The sequence below is a fragment of the Apodemus sylvaticus genome, chromosome 14 (genome assembly GCF_947179515.1).
Source record: "Apodemus sylvaticus chromosome 14, mApoSyl1.1, whole genome shotgun sequence".
Lineage (NCBI taxonomy): Eukaryota > Metazoa > Chordata > Mammalia > Rodentia > Muridae > Apodemus > Apodemus sylvaticus.
The window spans coordinates 70,019,549-70,028,476 of record NC_067485.1 but is presented as its reverse complement, the minus strand read 5'-3'; the positions used below and the strand labels follow the sequence as shown (position 1 = coordinate 70,028,476).

Genomic DNA, 8,928 nt, shown 5'->3' with positions numbered 1-8,928 from the left:
TAAAAAATATATCAAATAAAAAATAAATAAATAAATAAATAAATAAATAGAAAAGAAATATGGAGAATTAAAAATTAAAATCATTCTGTGATTTCAATCTTGTTGTGAGGAGCCCATTGTCTTTCCTAACTTTTCCCACAGTCTGTCCTGCTGTCCTATGAGGAGCATCTTGCAAGCCCAATACTTGTCACAGCTTCTCACTGCTCTTTTAATTATTGTTGGTGTAATCTATTAAGACCTTTTTAAAGAAGACAAAATAGAATCTGTTCTCCATGTTTTAGGCATGGCTCTCATTTCAGAGTTGATTCTATTTTTCTGAGTAGTCAGTGAGGTCTGTTACTTAGTATTCATTTGTGTTCCGTGTCTCGTGTTTTTTTCTTACAACAGATGAATCTAATTTTTATGTCCAGGTCAAAAAGTTAACAAAGGTTGCTTCAAATATTTGTAAGCCATCAGTGTCAATCCCATCAACAAAGTAGGCCACTTTCAACAAGCCATAGACTTTGTTTTACAAAAAAATCAATTTCCTTCCATTTAACAAATACTCACTAAACTTCTACTAGATACCTTTGGAGAGCTAGGGCTTGCAGATATAAACAAGAACTGAGATCACCTTTGACCTCGGCAGCCCTGCTATATGTGAGCTCATGTAGTCAGTCGAACCCCAAATACCACTGGCCAGGATGAACGATGAGAATGAGAGAAGTCTGTCCTGGCAGCCTGGACCAGATGACTTAATAAGTCTTTCATTTCCAAACTATGTGATTTCATAACCAGTGAGGCAGTGTCCGATGGTACAAAGGCTCTATTCCCTTCATACGCCCCACTCAGGGACATTTCCTAGCAGTCTGGAAAGTATTTCAAACAACATAATCTACGCTTGTCAGATTGAGTGAGAGAGGGCATCTGAGGATACATTTATTTCCCTTGCCTGTCTCCTCTGGAGAGCTTTCAATTCCTTGCAAATTTTCAAGATTTGGTAGTTGATGATGGATCTCAGAGCAGTGGCAATGAATCAGATGGCGATGACTTGCAGGAACCACAGGGACTTTGTATTCAGACAGAAACCATCATAAAGCGAGCCAATAGGGGGAACTGAGGACACAGATGAATTCCTACAGAGGAAAAAAATAAATAGGAATTCAGCATCGTGACCGAAGCTAATTCTTTTTTTTTTGCTTTATATTTTAATACATCTAGGTGATTGAAATGAAGGAGATCCTTTCTCCCCAGCGCATTTGGATCTGCGTTTAGAAATTGTAGGCAAATATTGAAATGTTTAAATGTGTGTGTGCACAGCTGCCCTTAGTGAAGGAAGAATGTAAGCTGTATTAGAAGGTAACATAGAGCTGTAGATGCAAGCCTGGAGAGATCTGAATGCACAGCCCAAACTGGGTCACAGGCTGCATCAGCTTCAGGCTCACTTCTTTCAAGCCCAGAGCCTCTGATTCATGTCTTGGTGAAGTGAAAAGTTTCTGGATATGCCAGGTGATACAGACTCGCATGATGTTTTGCTAAGACAGATTCATGTGGTGTTTCACTGAGGCAAGAAACATGGGAGAATCTTGGAGAAATTAAAATTATCCCAAGGAACTACTTCTAAACAGGTCCACATGTCCTTGTCCTATTTACCACCTTTTCACCCCTATCTTTGGATGGTGGGCTAGAAGGGAGGGGGGTTGAAGCATTTGAAAAACCTTATTGAAAGTAGCTTTAAAAAAAATCTAAGCCTACATTCTGGTCTTGCTCATTTTCATGCTCAGCTTAGAAGCAAGGGAGTTTTCTTCTCCCCTTTCAAAAGCCTTAATCATTGCCACAAAGTCCCCTTAATTATAAGGTAATGTTTTGAGGTTCCAGAGGATCTCTAATTTTCTCATCAATTTTTATGTAATTTTCATATCAGGATAGTGCTGACCTCCTTAAGCCAACTGAGAAACATTGAATACCTCTTTCTGAGAGTGTGTATATGTTAGACCTTCAGGCTAAGCCTGACTGGGTGAAAATGGCTTCTTCTTCCTATGTGTCTCCCAACATCCCCAGCTCTGGGGTGCCCTCAATATCTGCATTTCACTGGGAACATAACATTGACATCAGCCTTTCACAAAGTTGAATCTATCCATGATGACCTTCGACACTTTTAGATGCTAGAAAGAGAAACTACTCTGAGCTAACTTAATCAAAAAATTAGAGGAAGAAAACTTCATAAAAGTACAGGCATACCTTACAAGAATTTGATTCCTCAGTCAGTCAGTCAGTCAACTGGTCACTCAACAAATAAGTGCCAAACACAAGGGCAGCTGCTGTGAGTTGTTCTTGTGAGGAGAGCAATCACAACACCATGAGCGGCACTGAGGACTCCAAAAAAGGGTTAAAAATATTGACACAGTAAAATGGAGGACTGACTCAGACACAGGCTAGGGAGGGCTGAGGGACAGATGGCTTCACTGATAAATTCTATTAAATATTTAAAAAAGAAATTATACCCTTTCTACATAGAGACCCATAACTCTCAGAAAAATGGTATCAGATAGGCTTAATGAGATCAGCATTTTTCTTATACCAAAACTACGTAAAAATACAAGAAAACGCTCTGGAAATTCAAAAATGCTACCTTATAAAATGCTACTTTATAATTAAAGGGGGCATGGTGAATGTGATTAAGGATCTTGAGAGGGGAGAGATAAACTAGATTACCAGTTGGAACTGGTAAGGCCACAGCAGTCTTCACAGGAGGGAAACAGGAGCCGGTGATGTGAAAAGCAGAGAGTACAGGGATGAGCTTGAAGATGGAGGGAGGGGACAATGGAAGCTGTAAAAAAAAAATCCCTTCTTAGGAAGCCAGCCTAGCCACCTCTCAGACTTCATTTTATTGATATGACCTTAGGCCTCTGACCTCCAGAGCTATAAAAAAAGATTACTCTGTATTATTTCCATTTATAACATTTATAGCATTTATAACAATTGTCTCCAGAGGCATCAGGAAACTAATACACAGTTATATAAACCCTCACCCAGTGGGCCAGTGAAATAGCTCAGTGGATAAAGGTATTGGCTACTAAGCATTGTGATCTAATGTTCTATCTCCAGGTCCTGTATGATAGAAGGAGAGAACTGAATCTGGCAACTTGTCCTCTGAGCTCACATGTGCACTGTGGTACACTGCACACTCATAAACACACAAATAAAATAATAAGGCCTCAGTAAAACAGCACACCACTAATATGTTGGGGTTATCCCGAACATTTAAGATTGGTTTGACATTCAAAAAATTAACCGTGGTGATTAATACTAATAAGCACAAAAGAGAAACAGGGTGAGCACCCAAAATCTATACAAAATAAGTGTTTCACAAAATCCAATACCTATGTATCATACAAGCTCTTCTACCTGTAGATTATACGATCTCGTACCTAGGTATTATACAAGGCCCTGTGCACTGTCTCAAACTCTCCTTCAAGGTGATAGTGCTCGGTGGAAATGTCTTCCATTCATTGTCAAAATGAATTCAGCTTAAAAGAAAATCTGCCCTCACACCATTCACAGCCAGTAAAGATAAAACATGCTCATTCTAGAATTAATGCAACAATGTCTATTCATGTCACCTTTATCCAACATCTTGTGAACATGACAAAGCAAGAAAAAGGGAGTAATTGAATGGGGGGGGAGAGAAATGTCTTTTTTTCTCAGATGTCATTTTCTAGATTATTTTTTTAAATATTACATTTTAAGATATTAAAAAGTGATTACAACTCATGAAGGAGTCTTCAGTGAAGCTGCAAGGTAGAGGCAAAGCAACAATAACAACAATAATAATAACAGCAATAACTCACATATTACCAATAAACAACTGAGACTTGGAAAGTTAATTAGGCCAAATATGTTGCTGAAAAGAAATAAAGAAAGGAACTCTGAATACACAGAAAGATGCCCAGGTCATAGAAGAAGACCCAATAGTGTTGAAATCTGAACAGGCTTTCTTTGTAGACGTTTCAGGTTGTTTCTCAATGCTATGGGGAGATACAGAGAGAAGAGTTGAAATGAATCAGAGAAAAAGGAGAGAGAAGACTGACTCTGGTGTTGAGACTGACTAAGAAGGTATAGTCATCAGACTGTGTTCAAACAGAATGTAGATCAATGAGATATAATAGAGTCACCCAAAATAGATTCACGCATATATGGTCAATTAATCGTCAACAAAGAAACTAAGACAAGTGAGTTGGATGGTCTTCTCAACAAATGGAGCTGAAATAATTGCTTATTAATGAACGAGAAAGTGAATCTCAAACTCAACTCAAACCATATTTCCTAAAAACCCAAGAGGCATCAAAGACTAAACATAAATACTCAGGAGCATTAAATTCTTCCGTAAAGACACAGGAGAACACCTGTGAGTCTAGGTTAAAACAAAAGCATTTCTCAGCAAGAGGGAGTGCAGGAGGAACCTGGTAATCTGATCCAATGAATAAAACATTTTGTCTTTTGAATCATAATCAATAAAAGTGTAAAGGAGCGGCCTGGCAAGGGGCTAAGGGACACCTTGTTGGTGGTGATGTTCTTCTTATATCAGTCAGGGGCAGAGCAGATGACAGCTCTTGTTTATCTTAGCTTGATGTCTGTCTTGGTGGCCAAAGCTGGCTTATGCCTAGGAGTCATAAAGATCAAATGAAATCGAATCAAATCCAGGCAGTACAGCATGGGAAGAGGAAGGCAGACACCTGCAGACCACATGGCACTCCAGACAGCTGCCTGCCCATGGATGGAGAATGTCACCCAGGAGCCCGCCGGACACATGGCTAGCCTGCAGTGGGAGCCACCACAACGTGTATGTGGTGGACAGATGGGAGAGACAGAGAGGTGGAACAAATTGAGCATTATAAAGAGAGATGGAACTGAAGATTCAAGGGTGCAAAGAAGTAGCCTGTTCTATGACTGGCGAGTCCCACCACCTGGAGACATGGTGAGGTCCCAGCCTGAACTGCCACTGAGGGTCATGTCTGAGTCCATGGCTGTGCAGCAGTGGCAGGGGTCCATGTCCTTTTCCTAGACTCACATTATCACTAGAGAACATGGGGATGTCCCTAGTCAGGGCAGCCACCAAGGACCACATGGATGTCAGGGACTAAACATCATTGACCCCACCCCTCACTAGATGTCAAGCTCTGGAGAGCAAGCCACCATCTCTCAAGTGGCAGCACTTGGGCAACTGAGCCTGGCCTGTACCTTGCCCAGGCAGCACAGTGGAGCTTGCCCTGGGTAGCACGGATGAGTCAGCCAGAGGGTATGAGTGTTGGAGAGCTGACCTGTTGACCCTGTCACTTGTCTGCTGTGGTGTGGCACAGGTGCAGACATGACATCCTCCCTCCACTTCCGGACATCAGGAAAGCTTCCCACAGGGTCATAAGCCCTGGAGAGCTAACCCAGCTCCTTATCAGCTATGCATTCTGGAGAACTGGCCCTGCACGTCACCTGCGCAACACAGAAGAGCTGACCCTGGAGGCAGGGGTGCAGGTGAGCCAGCTCCAGGGCAAGAGCACAGGAGAACGAGTCCTGCCATCGTTTGCCATGAGGTGGCACGGGTATAGGGTGATCTCCCCCACCCCCACACACGACCCGTGGTAGTCAGCAGTCAGGTCATAAGAACAGGTGAGCGGGTCATGTCCATAGCCAGCTGAAGCATTTGGGAGAGCGGGCCCTGCACCTTGTCTGGGTAATATCGTGGAGCTGGCCCTGGTGGAGGGGTGCAGGTGAGTCATCCCTGAGGGTTTTAGAGCAAGAGAGCTGGCCCAGCCCCTCACAGGCTGCAGCACTTGGGAGAGTGGGCCTGCACCTTGTCTGGAAGCACAGTGGCTCTGGCTCCAGTTCCGGCTCCGGCTCCGGCTCCGGCTCCGGCTCTGGCTTTGGAGGTGTAGGTATGGGTGAGCTACCCGGGAGGACATGAGAATAGGAGAGCTGACCCAGCCTCCTTCCGATAGCCACATTGGGTGCCCTAGCCAGAACAGTGCTGGAGAACTTTCCTGGAGGTGTGGATAAGGGAGAACTGGTGGACTGACCAACTCAGCTACACCCAGGCCAAGATCCAGGGCTCTGAATGGCCTAGCACAAAAATCTCTCTCATCTGTGAATGATTAGGATGCATAAAGGGGTCAGTCCTGCTGTTCCAAAGCTGCAGGATCTCCATGACACAGGGCAACAGCAGTATAACCAGAAGTCCTGATGAGGATCCAACATGGATGGAGACACAGAAGCCAGACCAATGGCTCATTGCAATGAACATTTGCAAGAGAGATGTGTGGACAGAGGGATAGACTGGGACACACTAGAGCTTTCACGATGAGATGCTTTCTATGCTTTGTCTTTTGCTTTTGTCCTTGTTGTTTGTTTGTGTTTTATTTGTGGAGGAGGATTGCAAGGCCAAAGGATAGAAAGGAAGGGGTGATGAGCAGGACAGGGTGCATCATGTGAAACTCACAAAGAATCAATAAAATGTTTTCTGAAAGTGTTGAAGGAGCCTGCTATTTGCAGGGAGAAAATGATCGCAAGACATTTCTAACTAAGGGTTAGAATTTAGTAAGAAAAATAAAAGCAACTAGTAAAAGACAAAAATATTTTTTAAATGAACAACTACTTTATATCCTTAAGGATAACAAAAAGAAAAAAAATTAGCCTACATTAAATGCCCTCAAAATGGGCTGGAGAGATAGTTCAGTGGTACAGTGAAGGTCTCGGTTTGATTCCCCAGAACCTATGTAAGGCCAAGCTTGGTAGCATGTGTCTATACTCCCAGGAATCCGCCAGCAGAATGCCAGGTGGAGGCAAGCAGGAGACCCATCTCTAAGAAAGGAGAAGGGAAGGACCAGTACCTGAGGTGTCCTCTGACTTCTGCACACTCAGTGTGGCATGTGTGCCCTCCCCACACACACACATTATCTATATCATACACACAATAATAGTAACAATGTCCAACATCTGTAGTTACTGGGTATAATGTTTTGTATATGCTCAGCCCAGGGAGCACCATTATTAGAAAATGTGACCTTGTTGGAATAGGTGTATCACTGTGGGCATCGGCTTCAGACCCTTGTCCTAACTGCCTAGAACTGAGTTTTCTCCTAGCAGTGTCCAGATGAGGATGTAGAACTCTCAGCAACTCTTGCACCATGCCTGCCTGGACACTGCCATGTTCCCACCTTGATGATAATGGACTGAACCACTCTGAACCTGTAAACCAGCCCCAATTAAAAGCTGTCCTTTATAAAAGTTGCCTTGGTCATGGTGTCTCTTCACAGCAGTAAAACCCTAACTAAGACACTGGAAATATATTAATTACCAATACAGCAAGATAGCATAGAACATACAAATTAAAAAAGCCTGACAATATTTTTATTGGTAAAGGAGGAGAAAATATAAAGTTTTCATTCCGGGTTATATATTTTAAATAACTTTATAAAACATATTGACAATTTTGAATAAAATTATTGTTATCCTATAATCTGCCAATCCTTACTCCAGATACTTAGCTAATATTCCAATGCTATATGCCCACACTAACACAGTGTTCAGAACTGCTTTATTAATATTCAGTATTGTCCATCAGCAGTCTTGAAACAGCCCATTAATAAGCTGATTAGTGAAAAAATAAGTAGTGCTGTATCCACACAACGAAATACTATTCAGCAATGAAAATGAGTGAACCCCTGGCACACACAACATGTGTGAACTGCAAGACCATCAGGCTACATGGGAAAATGTCACAAAAAGCTGCAACATGGAATATATTCCATGTATACAGACTTTCAGAAGTAGTAAAAATATAAACAAAAATAAAATCAGGGTTTTCCAGAGGTTGAGAGGTGAAGAAAACCATTAAACACAAAGCCCATAGGGAATTGTAGGGGAGATAGGAATCTCCTATATCATGAGAATGATGGTTATAAGATTATACACATTGGACAAACTATACATTTGAATGGGTAGATTCTATTAAATGTAAACCAGAGTGAAATCAATCTGATCAATACACATATTGGTGGTTTGGATATGCTTGGTCTAGTAAAGTGGCACTATTAGAAGGTGTGGCCTGTTGGAGGAAGTGTGTCACTTTGGGTGTGGTATTAAAGACCCTCATCCTAGCTGCCTGGAAGCCAGTATTCTGCTAGCAGCCTTCAGATGAAGATGTAGCACTCTCAGGTCCTCCTGCACCATGCCTACCTGGATATTGCCATGTTCTCACCCTGATGATAATGGACTGAACCTCTGAACCTGTAAGCCAGCCCCAAATAAATGTTGTTCTTATAAGAGTTGCCTTGGTCATGGTGTCTGTTCACAGCAGTAAAACCCTAACTAAGACAATGGCATTGTTCCCCATGTGGAGAGAATAGATATGTCAAAGACGGTAGATAGAGCAGCAGCCATTCATTGGGAGAATGACATTTGACCTCTGCTTCATTAAACACATATACAAAAAATTTAAGATTTTTTTAAAAATCTTTTTATTGGTTCTTTGTGAACTTCACATCATGCACCCCAATCCTACTCATCCCCCTCCCCTCCACCCTTGCAACCTCTCCAGACAGAGAAAAACAATCTTGTTGTGGAAGCTGTAGCATATCACAGTGTGCCCTGCAGGATTCCCTTTTGTCCATACTTTACTTAGATGTTCATTGCAATGACTCCTTGGTCTGGTTCTAGGCCTCTGACTTCTGCTACTCTATCAATTCCGGAACCTCACTGGGACTCCTCTCAGATATCCTCTTAGTGCCCATGTCATGGAGGTCCTGTAGTTTTGGATCTGTAGAACCAGCCCCTTCATGAACTGGAGCATTTCCCTGACAGGGTAGATGCTGGAGTGGGCCAACTCGAAGCTCTGGAATGGGGCCTGAGAGGCATCAGAGGTGGTCAGCCCTCTGGCCCTCACAATCTCAGACCCTC

General features: G+C 42.5%; 1 non-coding gene across 1 annotated transcript; it reads left to right on the top strand.

Moving 5' to 3' along the window:
* The first annotated feature begins 4,510 nt into the window (after positions 1–4,510).
* LOC127665295 (small nucleolar RNA SNORA48) lies at positions 4,511–4,655 on the top strand. The gene has a single exon (XR_007973350.1). It is a non-coding gene; the product is annotated as a small nucleolar RNA SNORA48 (small nucleolar RNA).
* Positions 4,656–8,928: the final 4,273 nt, after the last annotated feature.